Source organism: Mesoplodon mirus, assembly GCF_964341445.2.
Source record: "Mesoplodon mirus genome assembly, chromosome: 17".
Taxonomy (NCBI): Eukaryota; Metazoa; Chordata; class Mammalia; order Artiodactyla; family Ziphiidae; genus Mesoplodon; species Mesoplodon mirus.
The window spans coordinates 75,526,929-75,546,497 of record NC_138993.1 but is presented as its reverse complement, the minus strand read 5'-3'; the positions used below and the strand labels follow the sequence as shown (position 1 = coordinate 75,546,497).

Here is a 19,569-nt window from a genome sequence, read left to right as displayed (position 1 = left end):
AAATAACCATAGCCTGAGAAACATTGCAGAGCCGGTGTTGCCTTTATGGCAGAGAAAGAAGCACCCGCTCTTTTCCTTGCATCCCTTATTTCTATTTCTTCTTTTCTTCCCTTCCTTTATTTCTTCCTTTCTCTCTTCCTCCTTTGTGCATTTATTGAACAACTACCATATTCGAGAACCCACATGAGGTGCTTAGGCTACAGAGATGCATGAAAGATGATCCCAGCTCCCTGAGCACATGGTGTCCACTGTGACAGACGGGAAGAATTCTTTATCAAGGAGGTACCGGCGGATGGGCTGAAATAACCCACTCTGTGGGTGTGTTCATGCTTATCAAGTAAACGGTGGAGATACATTTGCTTTGATGGGATGAATGTTCAACCCGTGTTTATGGAAAACAGAGAGAGACTAGAACCATTTATCTCCTGTAACCATTCCTGCTCCATCATAATAAAACTCTGAGCTGTTTCTGTATCAAGTTCTGGTTTGAAAACCCTAATGTAATATAGGTTGTTTCAAAAAATTCACAATCCAGGGGCCCCCCCACCCCCACCCCAAGCTATGTTCTAGAACCAGAGTTTGGGAGACGTGAACCTCATTAAAACTTTGCCTGTTTGGTACAAAAAGAGGAGGTGAGGTTACATAACTTAAGCCCCAGGACATGCTGGGTGTCAGGAGAGTTGAACGTTGAATTCTCAAAATGTGCAATTCAGAGGCTGCAGAGATTCAGGCAACAGCAGACGTTTCTGCATGTCTGTTACCTTCCAGGCACAATACGAACCTCTGGGGATTCAGAGATGAATAATATTTAGTCCTTCTCCTTGCGGAGCTGAGCACGTGGTGACGGAGGCAGGTAAGCCCATGACAGACAGGTGTACTCAGGTGTAATCTCTGTTTGTTATGACCACACATTGGTGTTAATGTTCTATTCTAGATCCATTCTAGTTTCTTGAGCTTCTCTTTCCTTCTGTTCTCTGTCCCACCTCTCACCCCTCCGGAGGAAGGTGGTGGGTGCAGATGCCTCAGCAGGGCAGCTCCAGGCGGGAGGCTCTGGCTCGGTCTGGCTCCCCATCTTCAGCGGGGTGTGGAAACCCCTGCAGGACAGCCTCCCTTTCTGGCTGTATTCTGGTATTTTCTTTGGGGTTGCAAAGGACATATTGACGTTACAGAAGCAAAGCCTCAAATAGTTAACCGAACGTTTAACAGTTGACAGTGTTGTGACCAGGCAGTCCCCAGCTGGCATGAGAAGGTCAGGCCGAGCCCCACCTGCTCACCTATATGGCTCCATCTGCAAAGGTCCAGGGAGGAGAGAGCACCTGCTTTGGCAGGTTGGGTGCCTCTTCCTGTCCACTTATACCTGATAAACGTCCCCAAATCATCATGCAATTGTTGATGTGCTGTCTGTCTTCATGGCAGATGCAGGACCCTTGATTCTCCTCATTTCTTCTGCCCTCCTCTGGTCTGTTACTCATCCATTTAATACGTTGTTTGAGGGCCTTGACGGTGCCAAGCAAATGTGGTGTTCATCTGCCATATAATGGTCTGGCCGTCCAGAAATAAAGCAGACCCTACCTTTGTTTGCCAGGTGCCCAGCTGCTGAAGGCTAGCATGGTCCCAGTGAGAGCCAGGCCTCTGAATATCCCATCACGCCCACGTGTACCCTGGGAATCCCTTCTCTGCATCGGCCACTGCATCTTTGACATAAATAGCGACCGAATGCACAGAGATCTATGGTGGTCCTGCTGTCCAACAGCCCTGCTCCTCAGAGCAGAGGGGATTTGAGGCAGAAAGAATGAGGTAAAAGGAAAAACAAATTAATTAGCTTGTCAGATCCTTCCTCTCAGACAGCACAGATGCAGTAATAGGTGTTTGCATAACGAGATATGATTTCCCAGTAACGCACGGCTTCCGTTACCTTGCTCTGCTTTATGTACCGATTTTTTCCCCAAAGGTATTTGTGAATCAGCACCGATTTCACAAAAGTTGTAAAAGACAGATCAGGGGACATTTTGCCACATTAAATAAATCAAGTTACTCTTAAATGTGTATGTGTGTAGGTCTAGGTGTTATGAGGTTGAAGTATGATACCAATTTTTTAGCTGGGAACTCAATGGATATTAAACAAAAAACTGTGAATTATTTTTAGTAAAAGAAGTTAATAAGACTTGTATTAAATTTTCAAAAGCACATGTCAGCATGTTTAAATATTTTGATGTAAAATTTTGTTGTTCACTAATTCATGGTTCATACTTTGTAGGACTATTAGGAGGAAGATGCAAAAATCCTTAAAAATCTGTGCAATGCAAATAATCCTCGAATGAATTTTTTTTTCTTTTTTTTTTTTTTTTTGCGGTATGCGGGCCTCTCACTGTTGTGGCCTCTCCTGCTGCGGAGCACAGGCTCTGGACGCGCAGGCTCAGCGGCCATGGCTCACGGGCCCAGCCGCTCAGCGGCATGTGGGATCCTCCCGGACCGGGGCATGAACCCGTGTCGCCTGCATCAGCAGGCGGACTCTCAACCACTGCGCCACCAGGGAAGCCCCTCAGATGAATTTTTAAGGAGACTGCTCTGATCACAAACAACTTCCATCTCTTTTTGGTTTAATTTAAAATTTCCCTGCATTGAAACATTTGAAAGGACTACAGAAATATTTTGTGGATCCACCTACTGATTTAAGTAAACATTGCTATATAAGTAATAGTCATTTGTATGAGAAAATTAAAATAGTTTATATTATCTGCAATAATAATGATTCATCCCTCATAACCACATTACAGTGTTTTAACATGGTATGTAAAACTCATAGTTTATTTTCACATCTATGAATTGCTTCAAGAATTTTATTTATAATTTCCGTTTCTTTTGTTCCAGCTGTGGGATATTTTTCCAAATTGAAATACCACAAACTGCCCACGGAAATCTGGAAACCACAACGATCCAAGAAAGATTGCTTAGTGCGCTACCACTGTCAGTAGAACGCAAATGATGTGAGGACAGTCTTCATGATAGCACCGAAATTCGTGAATGTTTAAAAATAAAGGCAAGGAAAATAGCATGTGATGAATGTATCATAATTTATTCGTTTTATATGCAACTACTTTATCACGCGTCCAGACATCTCCGGTCTATCAGCAGAACGTCTAGAACGGAGCATGCGTAATTTATTTTGTAATGACAAAGACATGTTTGTCGGGGCGAGGATAAGGTGCATTTGATTTAGCTGTTTGTTAGTGCCTTAGTCCATCTGTACCGCTGTAACCAAATACCACAACCAGGGTGGCTTACAAACAGCAGAAATTTATTGCTCACAGTTCTGGGGACTGGACATCTGCAAATCAGGGTGTTAACGTGGTTAGGACAGGGGGCTCTTCGGGTCGCAGACTTCTCACAGTGTCCTCACATGGCAGAAGGGGCTGGGGAGCTCTTGGCGTCCCTTCTATAAGGGCACTAACCCCAGTCATGAGGGCTCTGCTCCCAGGACCTAACCTCCTCCCAAAGGCCGCTACCTCCTAAGAACACACTGGGCGTTAGGATTCCAACATGTGAATTTTGAAGGGACACAAACATTCAGACCATGGTAGTTAGTTTGATTTGTGTCTCTTAAATACTGAGACAGGGTGTGCCGGCTTTGATTTTTACTCTTACCCTGACCCCTCCGATGTCAGGGGTGAGCCTGGATGGATACGTGCCCAGGCTTCCACCAGAACTGAGGCTGGTGTCAGGTTCTTTGGCTTGTTTGGAGGAAGTTATCGGGGAGGGTGTTTGAAGAATCCATTGTCTGTTGACCTTTTCAGTGAAAGATTTAATTCTGCTGTTGAAAAAACAGTAGGCATCCCACCACATTCACTGTAGCTTCTTGGTTCTGAGGTCAGGTGAGTTTACAGGGGTTTGAGTATAGGTAAACCAGGATAGCACAAATCTAGACAATTATAATCCACACAGTGATGGTGCCAAAGTCCTGAACATCCCATTTCATCTCCCCATGTTCACAGAGAGAAACCAGGTTGTCAAAGACAAAGCAGACTCAGGAATCAGGCCTCAGAAACTTGTCACTGAAAAATAGAGTTTGGGGAACTTTAATTAATTAAGTAATTAAACTTTAATTAATTACCCCCAATCTTCAGAGAGGCAGCCTCTCAAGACATCAGTACTATCACGGGGCATAGAATCTGGCACATAGTAGGCATTCAGTGAACAAATGAAGGAACGGGTGAAATGAACTTGTATACCAGCACTACCCCATAGCATAACTAGAATATTCTGAATTCTCAAAGGAGCTCAAAAGTTGCTTGATATTAAAGGTGAAGTGAGAAACCACGTACTCAGGTCAATTTGGTTTCTCTCCAAGTAACAATGTGACTATGTTTTATTTGGACCAATGTTGAAGAGTCCAGCATTTTCCTCCCAATACTTATGCTACTGGGAGGCCACTAAGCTCCCTAAATAGAGGAAGGAGTAGGTGACTTATCAAAAAAAGGTTTTTCATTTTTTCTGCATCTTCTTAGAGCAGTTAGTTATCCTCACTACAGATGTGGTCACAGTTAACACTGCCTCGATTCCCTAAGCAGCATCTTCCAGAATTCAAAGGCAAAAAAGAGAGGGATCCCCGGTTTCCTATTTGATCTTCCTAAGTTCAAAGCAGTGAATGCAGAGAAAAATTCACTTAGATTTTTCAGTGACTACCATGTTTCTGGGCCTGAGGAATGTGCTCTAGAAAGCCTCCTTTAATAGGTTTTAGAACATAGTGATTCAACTTAGCACACTGGCTTGGAAGTCTCCTAGTACTGCAAATGAGCTTGGCTAACTTACAAATCGGCAGTGGGCTGGGAAGAAGGAGAAATCCAATTTTATTTTTTAAAAACAGAATTGGGCTTCCCTAGATGACCAGCACTCATTAATGTTAAGTGAAGGGTAACTTGTTAAACTTTGAAAAGGTAAAGCTTGATGGAGCATCATGAGACATCACTGTAACCCAGCATCTTTAAAATAAAAAGCAACACTTGAGTGTTACTTAAAATTCCCTGAACCAGCATCTCTCCTGGCTTTACCATGTGCACGTGGGCAGTGACGGCCCAAAGTCTATTTTCCTTAAACTGGTTCCTTTGCCTGGTGTTTTCATTGCCTCCATAGAAAGTTCTAGAAAAATTTGACAAGTCCCTCTTCTTAAGGATGGGAGTCATAGTGTGGCATTTCCATATTATATGAAAAAAAAAGTGCCAGAGTGAAAAGTTAACCAATAAAATGACGGGAGATTCCAGAAGTCACATGGAAGTACTGGCCACCAGATTCTGAGCTCAAAACAGTCTTGTATCTCATTTCACGGGCGCCTCGTTTGCTACTGAGTCTTTCCTAATTCTCTAAAACAAAACTATTATACCAGGTCCAAAGCCAAGATGCACATTTACTAATGAGTCTCTGTCTCAAAAAGTAGATTTAAAAATTTAATCTTGACTGACTTTTAAATGTAACCTAAGCCCAATAAGGGTCTCTATTAATATATAGACATATCGGAATCATTATGTAGATTTCGCACAGGCAGGGAAAGCGCTGATTTTCTATGCAATTACCAGCTCCCATTCTCCCCTCTTTAGGAGAATTAACATATTATGTAAATTATTTGACAAATATGGTGCAGATGTCATTAATAAAACATGAAAGTGGATCACTGTCGCCAATTAGCATTTTCATTGTATTTCCAGTCCATTCTCAGCTTACAGCTTCTCTACTTTGTGAAAAACCGTGTTGCCATCCTCAGAAAGCTTCTCTATGTGAGAGTTCCAGCCTGAACAGAGTGTGTGCTGACGGGCTGGCTTGTCAGGAGGCTGGCAGCACTCATGTAGGAGGAGGGAGGGGACAAGGGGGAAAAGCCCAGGTAGATCCGCCCCCCTCCACCCCGGCCCATCCCAGGACCTATGTGCCTCAAAAAGCCTCAAGGCCATCCCACCTGTTTCCCGGGTGATGACATTCCGGGCTTGTTTACGGAAGCTCGCTAAGCAGAAGGTCAAATTTATTTTTTTTTATTTTTTATTTTTTATTAGTTTCTGCTTTATAACAAAGTGAATCAGTCATACAGATACGGTGAACTTTACCCTCTTCTAATAGGTTGAGATATTTTTTCGTGGCTGGATTCAGAATCATCCCCACAGCGAGATTTGACCTTCAGTGATTCATTCTGGGATGTCGGTTAGTGAGCAGTAGATGCAAGTTTCCTGTTCTGGGATGAGGTTTCTGGGAGACCATCATAGAACAAGCATGCGTTTCTGCTGTTGTGCACTTTTACAATACAAGATGCTTCTTACTTTGAAGCAATCTCAGTCCCTACGTACATACATACCATTTCAAAGGGAAAGAGGGTTTTTTTCTTCTTTTTTTCCACACGGATAGTGTAGTAATTGTCATCATTCTTAACACGGTGTCACAGAGATGAGACCTTGCTGATACACTGGATAGAAAGCACTGGAGGAAAATTACTTGGGAAGGGATGTCCCAAGCACTCATTCTAAAATTAATTTCTCTAAAGGAAACAATACTGCTAATAATTAAAAGATGTGTGTTATCAGGGGGCCAAATAAGAGAGGAATTTCTCTTTGCTTGGATCAACTCAGATGGCATTATGTATATATATGATTTAGCAAGACAGGGCCCCTGCTGTTGCTGCCATTAACCAGACTGGGGGGCAAGTGGTGGCAGCTGAGGGGCTGGGGGTGGGTGAACAAAAGCCAGGGGTTCTGATAACCCAGCCAGCCTGCCAGGCTGACCACGGTCAAAGACGGTCAACTCTCCCTTTCTCTCTGACCTGGGTGGACCGGTGACCTGGGTTCTCCTTTCATGTTTCAAAAGTCCCACTTTTGTTGTCAATCACAGAAACCCTTTGTGACATGGTCTGCAGCTCCTAGATGAGGATAAAGGCATGAACACCTCAATCGCCCACCAGGTACCATCCAAGCAAAGAAAATACCTGACCCACAACAGCCAGCAGTGCCCGATCCCCACGTCTTACAAAACACCGACTGCAGGCAGCGACCTTGCAGCGTCTCACCCATCTGCCCTCCCTGGGAGACTCCAGCTTCATTTCGTTTTCAAATATTTAACTTTAACCTGTTTAATATTTAGTAAGGCTAAAGGAATAAAAGATGAATTATTGAAGAGATTAATGTTTTTAATCACCCCCCCCCCAAAAGTCACAGCCATGCTGCTTTGTATCAAAAACTCATTTCACAGGCATTAATTTTTTAATAAAATACTGATTGTGTGATGAAGAAGTGTTTCTAATAAACTCCAGAAGTCCGTGGGAAGGGAGTTCTTATTTTCTTGGGCTGAGTGCAATCTGAATTGAGTTCTTTCTTCAGTGGGTTCCAGAAACTGTTGGGAAAAAATTCGAAAGGGATACACCCTTAGTTTTTCTCCTAATTTGTAACTTGAGTGAACATTTGAAACCCGATGACATTGGAAACCTCCGCCATGAAGGGGAGGAAATGGCTTTTCAGACCATAACTCAGCAGACAAAGGGATCACCATTAGGAATTGGGTTTTCTGGGGGCCAAAAGAGTGGGGGGCAGAGTGGTGAATGTTCAAGCAGAGTCAGTGGGGTGGGGCTTTGTTAATAGAGAAATCCAGTTTGGAGCCAGCACAGATGGTGGAGTGAGGGAGGGGTGGGTGTGGGGGACGGAGGAAGGAGGGTGGCTAATTTCTCCCTCCACCTTTGTTTTTTGCTATACATGTAATTTGCAATATCACCTAGTATTTCTCTTTCACTTCCGCTGTTGAGAAGAGACGCTATGGTCACATCTAGTATTGCAACTTACAAAAATTCCTTAGTAATGTTTCCCAGGGAGCAAATATTTTCAATGGTACTTGGGAGTGATAATGGTGGAGAACCCTCCCCTGAATATTATTTCAAAATGAATATTGTAGAGGCAGACAAGGAATGTAGGTGAACAAGCTGCGATTTGGAGAATATTGACAAGATTGAGACTAAAAAACCTTGTCACTGGAAGAAATTTGCAAGGTTATAACATCAAATTGGAAAAGAGGGAGAAGCTTGGGTTCAGAAAAAAGGTGAAATTGTTTTAATTGGAGAAGGAGAGAAGAGGCAGTCCTCGTGGCACGTACTGCAGCATTGACTTTCTGCATAGAGACAGTTTATGGGGATTTAGCCAGCCCCGCTGCAGGGATGCATTCATAAATGCCTATTTGTAAGACCTCCTGAAGCTGGAAGCAAAGCCGTGTGACGTGAGAGGGTCCCTCTCCGGAAGTGACTGATTCCTGCGCCCCTGGGTGGAGAGGGGTTCCCGTGATCACAGAAGCGAGACCCTCTGTTCCCCTGGGGGAGATCAAGTCTGCACTGCTCTTAGCATCTTTTAGAAGCTAGGCAGCACAGGGGACTGATAGCTCTAAAAGAAATGGGAAGCCACTTTCAAGAGATTGCATTTCAACAAGCTGGATGCATTCCTTTGTGTTCCTTCTTTTGAAGGAATGATAGTTAGCACCCAAGGTGAAGGACAGCTGTAGTTGCCGACAGAAACACACGCTCCCGAACTCAGCTTTTCACTGGAGAAAATGCAAGACAGTGAAAATTCCTTTTAAAAATATCAATACCTTCTATTTATAGAGCTCGCAAAAAGGGTTTGAAGTCAAAAACAATCATAGCCAATGCTTTAAAACTCTACATGTGCAAAATAAACTTACAGAGATGTTTAAAAACATTAGGTCAAAGGTCCAGAAACATACATCTGGGTCTGCCATCTCGAGTTTGTCTTGTGTACATGGAGGAAGGTATGTAAAATGACCCCAAAATGCAGTTTTTATGACGACTTTTACAATGTGATCCAATTGAACTTACACTCTTGGCTTCAGATAGATTTCTAGAGTCTTGTCTGATAATTTCTTTTGGTGAGTTATATATTTTATTTTTCCTGAAATGCAACTCATGTATTTCAGAAAAAGAAAAATCTCTCAGTTTAGGGCCTACAGTTATGAGTAATCGTTCATTGCGAATGTTTGTGACTGGCTGAGTTTAGATTTGCATAAATGCTTTCAAGCAACAGCATTTTACTTGAAGTGTCTTAAGCCTTTCAATCAAATAAAAACTTTTCCCATTTTGGGGAGTGGAGGGGTGGAAAACTGGGGAGATTTTTCTTACAAAGCCCTGGTTACAACACACACACATACATCCTTGTTTTATAAAAGAATTTACTTAAGAACGTCTTTGGGAAGCCTTCAGGTGCATGGTGGGGTTTGTCTTCTTTTCTTTTAATTGAAGTATAGTTGACTTACAATGTTGTGTTAGTTTCAGGTGTACAGCACAGCGATTCAGTTACACATACATATATTCTTTCTCAGATTCTTTTCCGTTAGAGGTTATTACAAGATATTGAGTATAGTTTCCTGTGCTGTACAGTAGTCCTTGTTGTGGAGTTTGTCTTATCTGGAGGTGCCGTTGTGAATTTGCTTCACACAAATCCATTCATACGGGACCAAGAACAAGAACCGATTCTCATCAGGCAGAGCCTGGGGCATCTGTGACACAGAGACCACACCAAATGTTTCCCGTTTCTCAGGTTTTCCACCTAAATCCTGATAACTCTCAACAGATGGCCTCCTCCCCAAATCCGCTGAGAGAAACCTACCAGGTTACTTGCTATTTTCCATTCTCCTCCCCTGAGTTTTGTCTTTCTTACTTGTACCCTCTTCCCCGCTTCTTTCCGTCCAGCTGGGAATCTGCCCCTCTCCAGTGGCACTAACCTCCACCCTACTGTCCACGCTGACCTTAGCCTTCCCTCGAGGGCTGCCGTGTGCAGAGGCGGGCCCCCCACTTCAAGACTGCCTCAGTCCTGAACTTGGAATTTGACTTCTAGCCCCAAGCTTGATTAACGTGGCTTGTGAACATCATGACGACACTTACAAACCTCCTATGCATCTTCCCTTGCTCTTCCTCCATTTCTTCTGTCGTCCCTTCTGGCCTTGATCTCACATCTTATACCCCCTGCTGTCCAACTGCCACGGCATCACTGCACTGAGACTTCTCAGGGACCCAGATCCAAGGGACCCTTCTGTCCCTGGGGGGAACCTCCCCCACTGAGGCTGGGCCATGCGCTCCCTCTACCTCCAAGCCCCACATGCCTTGTCCCCCAACTGTCTCTGGGATCATCATCTCCAACGGTGTTGCTGTTGCTTCATCTTCTTTTCCTACCTGAACCATAATAGGAGTGCTCCCAAGGCAGGTTCTTATTCAGCCCATCTCTTTAGGATCACCAATGGGCACCTCCAGGGCCCTTGGGCTTGGTCTTGGTCTTGGAGTTGTTAATACAGTGTGGCCATGCAATCCTGCCTCAGCAAGACACATCCATAAGAAATGGGTCACTTAGGCTGCAGGGAGATGGGGCACAGAGAGCCCCATGGGGACATAAAACAGAGTGTTGATCAGAGGAGGGGAGAGGAGGAATTTCTTGTCTCTTAGGAGACACTGACGGTCTTCCAGGAGCTCCAGGCAACCCACAAGGCTGGGGCAAGACTGAAAGGTCAAGAGCGGAGGGTACAAGGCAGGAGATGGGGCGTGGACAGGATCATGATGTGTCATCATACAGACCTTTTTAAGGAGCCGGTACTTTAGCTTGGGTCACTGAAGTGTTTTTAAGCAAAAGAGTACAATGATCACATTTTGCATTTTAGAAGTTGGACTTTGATAGCTGAATAGAAATCAGACTGGGGACACCCAAGTGAGCAAGCAGACAAACCAGTCAAGGGGCAATTTGAAAACTTACAGTAAAGTATGTAGGAGGTGGGGGTCATCTGGATTAGCATCATGGTGGCCGGGAGGGGCAGATAGATTATTGGCAGGCTGGAGGCTCACTAATCATTTTTAACTGATTACTAGCTTAGTGATGCTCACAAAATTGGACTGTCTTTACTGATATCTTTGGTAGAAACATCCAAGGGTGGGTTCTGATTTGCCCACATGTGGTCCCGGGGCAGAGACATGGGCTCTTTGATGGAACAGTCTCTTGCGTGGCTGAGCCCAGGAGCAACGTCAGCAACCAACAAGCAACACTGGTTGGCGCGTGTGTGAGTAAGGACAGCTTTGGTGGCCGCCATTGGTTCATTGATCTTCCTCCTATATTTCTGACGTTGGGACAGGTGTTGGGACATGGAAATGCAGCCGTCATGATTCCTCCCATCAGAGAGTTCACAGCCCAGAGAGAGATACACGTGCACACACACACACACACACAGAACGCCACCATTAAACTCCAATGTGACTTGTTAACAAAAGCCATAATCCAATGTGACCTATATAATGAACAACTGCACAAACATCTGGTCCATGAAGGGAAGGGCACCTGCTCTGCTTACACCCCTGGAGAAGCTCATTCAGAGATCTCTGACCTCAAGGAATAAGTGAGTGTTTATCAAACATGCTGCCCTTTCAGGGGCAAGTGAAATGCAGTCCCAATACCAGAAAATGCTGTAGCCCACCTTTTAAGGAGACTCAGTAGGTGGGAAATCTTCAGATACCAATGCCTCCAAACACATTACTTTTGTGAATGTGCTATTTTCTAATATTTGTAATTTTAAGACACATCTTCATTTTAACAATATTTATTAAGTACAAGAATTTCAGGAATTTGGGGGCGGGCTTTGGGCACAGAATTCTTTCTTGCTCCTCTTCCCTTGGGGTATCCCTGCTGAGGTTGCCACCCTCGAAAAGGTCTACACCTAAAAGTGAAACAAAACACTATTTTACCAAGACCGGGGCAATGCCGTGGGTCTCCCTGGTGTCTGGTGAATGCTAACTTCGCCAGTTTGGGTTAATGGTTAAGCAGAGTTAGGGGAACTGAGCAAGGCTCTTTGCTTCCTACTCCTTCCTCTTTGAAACCAGACTCGGGGCAGCCTCGGCCCCATGGGGTATCGGGGGAGCTGGTGCTGGGAGACTGGCTCCATCTGGTTATGGCAGGTCTCATCATCCATAAAGGCAGAGGGATCGGGTAACCCCCCAAGTGACTTTAGGGAAAAGAGGAAACAGAGGAGTGGCTGGTGGATGCTGGGTGCTGCCCTTAGGGTGCAGCGACCCTGCCCAGCAGTGGAGCTAGCCCACGGGTCTCACCCATCAGATACAGCTTCATCCAAGTGTGGCATGTGGTTGGGTGGCTCAGAGGGTGTGTGTGTGTGTGATAAACAGAGGTAGACAGAGAGAAAGAGAGAACTCAGAGCTCAGGTTCCTTCCATTGGTGAGACCCAGAGAAGGAGCCCCAGCTTCAGATCACACTATGATCAGAATGAGGGGACAAGGAGGTCAACATGAGAGCCGGATGTTCTCTAAACACTTTATTCTGCCCTCAGGGAGCTTAGAATTGAGACAGGAGCAACATTTGTTCCACTGAACTGATCACTCAAAGTACAAAGTTGCCTTAGACACGAGTTGGATGGAGTGAGGACACGGAGCTGGTGTCTGGAGAAGATCCTGTACTGGAAGCAAGATGTGACTTCAAATATGAAAGATGATTCCGTCTCTATAAACAGAGAGGATGGCATTTTAGAGGCATGAGCCGAAAGCAATATTAAAAGTTCGATTTCTTACCTGGTTCCTCAATCGATTCTTTGTCAAGTTGTGACAACGACCAGGTAGCCTGATAATTTCATGTAGGACATTTGTTCCTGTTTTAGAGACAAAAACATAGATTTTACAGAAGCAACCAGGGAGCAGACCTTCACCAAATGCCACTCCTCCTCCATTCAATGTTCTGTAGTTTAGAACCCATGCTGATAGATACTGTTGGCTGTTACACAAACAATGAATAGTTTTCTTGTCTTTGACAACTTGAGTTTCTGAAGGTAAAGCTGGAATTAGAAACATTAAAATAAAAATTCCCCAGGCAGGATGTTGTTAGGAGATTGAAAATCCTAAGAGTTCTCATCACAAGGAGACACTTTTTCCTTTCCTTTTTATTGTACATAGAGATGAGAAGATAGATGTTAGCCGAATGCATTGTGGTCTTCATTTCACAGTATAGGTAAATCCAACTATCATGCTGGAGGCCTTAATCTTCTACAGTGATGTATGTTGATTATTTCTCAATGAAACTGAAAAAAAATTCCCCAGGCGTTGGAGGAATCAGACTTGGGGTCGGGGGGACATACCTGTCATATGAAGTTGTATCTCCTTGTCCTTTTTCCCTGTTGATGGGTAGATCCTGGGTGTGTTGAGTTGTATCATAAAAAACCCAGAGCATTACTACAGACACACCACATGGGGAGCAAGTCTTGTCTGTTGTGAGATTCCACACATGGACTTGGGTATTGTCCTAACCTCAGATCAAAATGTGTGGAATTAAGGAAACTCGTCTTCATCACTGTCCCCCAGCATTCCACCCTCACGGTCAACATTTCCATTTTACAGATGAGAAGAAGCCCAAGGCTTCTTGGAAATTCACCAAGTAGTAGCTGAGTGTGTTCTTTCAACTCCATCTTTTCCTATTTCCGGGTCCAGCTCCAGGAAGATGTGGCACCTGGGAGCAGAATCAATCCCATTTAGCTTTGCCCATTCGTCCCTCTTAAGTGTCCTTTGCTCCCTGACTTAGGTACCCAGATATTTTTTGTCAAGACATTTACATCTTAATGGACCTATGGAAAGAGCACTTTCCCAGAATCCAGATACTAATTAAACAGTGGTCCAGAAGTCATCAGACCTCTTTCAGCCTCTGTGTCTCCATCTGCGTGCATCGGGAATGACAATATTTACCCCAGCCTGGCAATATGGTCACGTGCAGGTAATTTTAGGATATGAATTGCTTACACGCATTTGCTTATGCATCAAACCCTATTTACTGAGGGTCTATGATGGACCAGGACCAATGATGTGAACATAACAGGTTCCCTTCCTCTCTCACGGAGTTTGAAGTTAAAGAAAGGAGGGGCAGACCCTGCATTGAAGCAGATGCAAACCAAGCACGTGTGAATGGGGCACGAGGAGGAAGGTTAGCACCAGCGTCCCCTTTGATTTTCAGCATCAGGCTTGTCTTTGAGAAAGTTACCTTCCAGCTGAGATCCAAGGAGGGGAGGGGTTTGGATCAATCCAAGTCAAGGGAGGGAGATGGCGCATTCCAGAGAGATGGGCAATGTGTGTGGTCCAAGCCAAGTGTGAAGGGCCCGTGGGGGGGTGGGGATGCTGTGTGTCCTAAGGCCCACCTGGAGAATAGGGGTTTCATTTATTATTTTTTAATTCATGTGCACATCTCCCCTTATTTAGTTATTTATCTATTTATTGAAGTACTGTTGATTTACAATATTATATTAGTTTCAGGTGTACAACATAGTGATTCAGTGTTTTTATAGATTGTATTCCATTGAAAGTCATTACAAAATAATGTCTATATTTCCCTGTGCTATACAATATATCCTTGTAGCTTATTTAGTTTATACATAGTAGGTTGTATCGCTTAGTCCCCTACCCCTAATTTGCCCCTCTTCCCTCGCCCCTCCCACTGGTAACCACTAGTATAATACTAGGTAACAATTCCTACTTTTTAAATTTAATTTTTATTTTATATTGGAGTATAGTTGATTTACAACGTTGTGCTAGTTTCCGCTGTACAGTTATACATATATACATATATCTATTCTTTTTCAGATTCTTTTCTCATATAGGTCATTACAGAATATTGAGTAGAATTCCCTGTGCTGTACAGTAGGCCCTTGTTGGTTATCTATTTTATATAGACTAGTGTGTATATGTTCATCCCAAACTCCTAATTTATCCCTCCCTCCCCTTCCCCTTTGGTAACCATAAGTTTGTTTTCAGTCTGTGCATCTGTTTCTGTTTTGTAAATAAGTTCACTTGAATCCTCTCTGTAGATTCCACCTATAAGTTGGTTTCATGTTAAAGGCGAATGGAAAGCTCTCAGTGATTCCGTCACAGTATTACCTCGTCTCTCCTGCTAGACTGTAAACTCCGGGAGGCTGCAAACCGAGATGAACATGCCTTTGCCTTTCTAACGGCAACAGATACTGTGATTTGTCAACTAAACATTTGCTAACCAGAGTGTCCTAAGTTACAGAGATGGCAAAAGTGCCTCATGAGGTGTTTTTCTCGAGCTTTGCAACAACTTGGAAGGCCCTTGAGCTGCAGGAAGAAGAGAATGTTAACTTTGTTCCCTCAAACTAGGTATGTTTTAAAATTAGAGGCAAATACTTCACCCAATATAGTTCGTGTGTATATTTGAGTAAGGACGAACAACTCCCCAGAACACATTTCCTTCCTTTTGAAGTGTTTCGGATTTGTTTTTTCTTGTTCCCTTCGGGCTTTTCAGGATATTACAATGATGCTGGTGAATGTTTCCCGTAGCTCTTGGCTGTCATATCACAGAAGGAAAAACAAATAGAAAGACCTCAGGGTAATTGTCTCTGTGCCCTGGACGGGGAGCAGGTCATTCTGGAAACTTGCCCTCCTGGTCCCGCAGACGCCAGACCCGGCCGTGAGTGTCTCATCTCATGGCATGGTAGTTTCTCCATGCTCTCAGCTGAGTCTGTTTTTCTCTATCTTTTTAAAAAAAAAATTATTGAAGTATAGCTGATTTACAAAGTTGTGTTAATTTCTGCTGTATAGCAAAGTGACTCAATTATACATGTATATTCTTTTTCGTATTCTTTTCTATTATGGTTTATCACGGGATATTGAATATAGTTCCCTGTGCTATACAGTAGGACCTTGTTTTTTATCCCTTCTGTATATCATAGTTTGCATCTGCTAATCTCAAATTCCCAATCTTTCCCTCCCCCATGTTTTTCTCGATTTTGAGTAAAAGAGGATAGGTGTTTTGTTTTACTTTCATGGAAGCCCACACCCTCATGGAGAAATGCCTAATTCTAAGAATTGTCTTCAGTGCTATCATTTGGGGCAGTAGAGTGGTACAAGAGAAAGTGAACTTTTTATGATACTAGAAATTCAGTGGACACCTGGAGCCCTGTGTTGGGGAGAGCATGGGAAATATTCATTTGATAGATATGAATCTTTTGGGATCAGCAGATGCAAACTATTATATTCAGGATGGATACACAACAAGGTCCTACTGTAGAACACAGGGAACTACATTCAGTATCCTGTGATAAACCATAAAGGAAAAGAATATAAAAAAAGAATATATATGTATAACTGAATCACTTTGCCGTGCAGCAGCAATGAACACAACACTGTAAATCAACTAGACTTCAGTAAAATAAAAAAATATGAATTGAATGGTAGTGAGAACATAGCAGTGGCCAAACTGCTGTCCCTTCCTGGCGGGCGTCCACCTCCGTCTGTGGACGCTGGGATGGATGGGAACAGGTGTGAGCATCTCTGACTGTTCCCACTTGTCAGGTGTGAAGTGCATGGTGACTGGAAGCAGGAAGGACCAGGGGGCTTCTCCCCAGGACGTTACCACCAGCAAAGTGGCATGAGAGCCTCTTACAGGCCACATTCCACCAGGTGTCAAATTTTCACTATCAAGTAGCCACAGAAGCCATGATATACCTTTTCTGTGCTTTGGGTGAAGTCCCCTACTCTGTCTTCTTTGATTCTAATGAGTATTTTTGTGAAGGGAAAAATGCAACAGCATTTGGTTGAGAGGATAAGCCAGACTGTGATCTTCAACTGTTTTTCCCACACCCCTTAAAGTAATTTGGAAAAGCTATGGATGTACCTCCTCCCACATTTAAGTTGGAAATGAGATGTTCTCACGTGTTGCTGTCAGGATGAACTTTCCCTTATAATGTGTATGGAGGTCTATTTGTTCTAAACGTAGATTTGTTCAAACCTTGGACTGGAAGATTTTCTCATCACATTCATGTAAAGTGATTATCACACGATCTAACAGAATAAGTCAGTTCTCAAGGTCAACCTGATTTGCTAAACTAGACTTAATTTTTGCCAGGAAAAGGCTGACTTGATTTTTTTACTTAGCTAAAAATGTCCCCATGACAACTATGTCCATTCTGAGTTCCATCTCGGGGGAGTTGGTAGGTAGACGCAGAGGCATTGGAACTGCCCTGAGGTAGTCACCCACCTACATGGCATAAGGCTCTGATGTACTCGGTATGTCTTTCCTAAGCTTTCTGGGCTTGTTGTCAAAGGACTATGATTGTTCTATTGTCCCTTTGTTCAGTGCTCAGAGGATTTTTGGTCTTACCTTGACCCCAGTCCAGTTAGAATGGGTATGTATGAGTATCTTTGGTAAAGTGGGAGATGACAAATATGAAGAGGGGATTGTGGAGGGGATGATGTTTCAAGCTAAAGGAAAGAGAATCTCTGCAAAGTAAGGATCTGAAAAATGATTCCATTATAATCATTCCTCCCTGCCTCCTACCTAAAAATCTCATACACCCAGAGAAACACGCCCTCCCGGTCTGAAGACTGCTGGCCAATGATGGCTCTGCTGTAGATAATAACAAAGCACCTTCATAAACGACCAGATGTGTTGAGTGCACTGGGGGGCAGGGACTAGAAAAACAATAGAGGTGAGTTTGATTTTTGGTGTTATTTTGATCTGTGACTTTTGTTGTTGGAGTGGAGATGTTCTGTGAGCACTTGGACATTGAGGTGAGCCCTAGCCCCACGTGCCTGTCTTCCCGCTCGCCTCCATGGGTGACCCGCCGCTCCTCTCTGAGACAGTCCTTCTCCTTGCGTATTCCATCTCATCCTCTCCTTTTACTCAGGGCTGTCTCTCCAGCAGTTTCCACCATCTTCCTCATCAATCTCTTCCTCTGCATCCATCCCATCACGTAAACGTTAGAGGAAAGGCAGGCTCTCTAAAGAACACCCACTCTGGAAACCAAAAGACTTGAAAATGAGTACAACTTGGTTATCAGTTTCTAGAAGGAGTGAATTTGTCCTTCTCTACGTCATTTTCGCAGTTTGTAGAGTAGGATGCTCTTGACTTCTTACTGCTTCCAGAGGATATTAAGCTGAAAGGGCGTGATGGGTACTGTTTCTGGGTTCTCTTTCCCTCACTGATGTAAATTGCCAATTTCTCCTTTTTTATGTGTCTTGAGTTCTCACCCCTATCGAATGACTATGACCAAGCACAGTTTTAATCAGAATATTTTCAGAAAACAAACGTAAGACTTATGATGTCAGCAATCCATTTCAACCTTGTTTGCTAGCCATTCAAGAACCCCTGCAAGACCCTCTCAAACCCCATGACTGCCTTATTGGACTAATGACGTGATTTATATTCCATGTGGGGTGAATAAGTGATACTTCGCTAATTACCTGAGGCTACTTCCTCTTTGTCCTTTTCTTCCAACCATGTTGTACACCTGGGTTACCTTTTCTCTTCTCATCTATTTCTGTCACAATTTTACCACCCTTTCAACTACAACCCAAGTGCCAACTTCTTCTGTGGGACCTTTCCGAATCCCTGTCCTTCTGAACCATTATTGATGATATTTCTACTTACATTGTTTTTAAGACACTCAGCACAATCTTATTTGTGTTGGAATGACCTGGGTGTTTCTATAGATCAGATTCTGTATATGGACGAGGCCAAAGCATGAAACCTTACATACAGAAAAACTAAAAAGAGTTTGAAGGGCAGACTGATTAAATGAATGAGAAAATTGCTCCTCCCATGTTCTCTGGCACAGTTCCCCGTACCTAGGTTCATGGAGGCTTCTGCTGGGACATGATCACCTAAGGGAAATTCGGGGGTCATTCTGTATGGCTGTAGCATCACGCACTTAGATGTACATTTATTGAAGAGTAGGTTTTAATAATATTACAATGAGCCATAATTTTTCTTCTGAACACTGACTTCCAAAAAATGGAAAGCTTTTATTTTTTGAATGTATATCAAGATAGGCAAAAAGCCTTTTAACTGTTTGTTTGTTTGAGAAAAAACAAAACAAAAACAAAAAACAAAACCTTCTTTTCAAAAACTGTGTCAAGAGTTCAAATGATGGCCCGGAGGAAAGACATCGTAAGGCCTCGTGGTTATCCAAGTTGACACCTGAGGTTTCGGGGCCACTGTTTAAAAGCAGGTTGGCCTTGTTCTTAGCACTCATCAAAAACGTACTGAAAAGATACGAAATGTTCAGTCACTGTAAATCATCTTTTCCGTGAAGAAATAAAATAAAATCTTAAGGGTAAATGGATTCCTTATCTCAGGAACTAGAAATCCAGCTTCAAATACACACAGTGGTTTCAAGCTCTACTGAGCCAGAGTCATCCCATTAATTATGGATGGCATTAGGTTTTAAACAAATACAAATTGTTTTGCCCTCACCTTAGAACCTCCGGAAGCAAATGTTTCATTCCCAGTGAGAATCGCTTTGCAGAGGTCAGGTCCTTGAATTATTAGAAAAGCTGCATGGATAGGATGCCATCCAAAAATATAATGTTGTCTTGTTGATACCTGGCTTTTACTGTGCTGTGTTCTGTTATTTATGGGAGGGCACGGAGGAAGGACACAGTCCTCTGTCCAGTTACTGAAGATGACTCAAAAGGCAGGATGAAGGATTATGATGGGAAAATGTCATCTCCAGGCCAAAGATTGCACAATTCTGACATTTGCCCCTAATCTGAGCTCATGGCAGACA

General features: G+C 43.4%; 1 long non-coding RNA gene across 1 annotated transcript; it reads right to left on the bottom strand.

The window, feature by feature from the left end:
- Nucleotides 1–14,773: 14,773 nt before the first annotated feature.
- LOC309792714 lies at nt 14,774–19,350 on the bottom strand. Its single transcript, XR_014291766.1, has 3 exons — nt 19,257–19,350; nt 17,610–17,797; nt 14,774–15,347 (listed from the first exon to the last, which is right to left on the bottom strand). It is a non-coding gene; the product is annotated as an uncharacterized lncRNA (long non-coding RNA).
- Nucleotides 19,351–19,569: the final 219 nt, after the last annotated feature.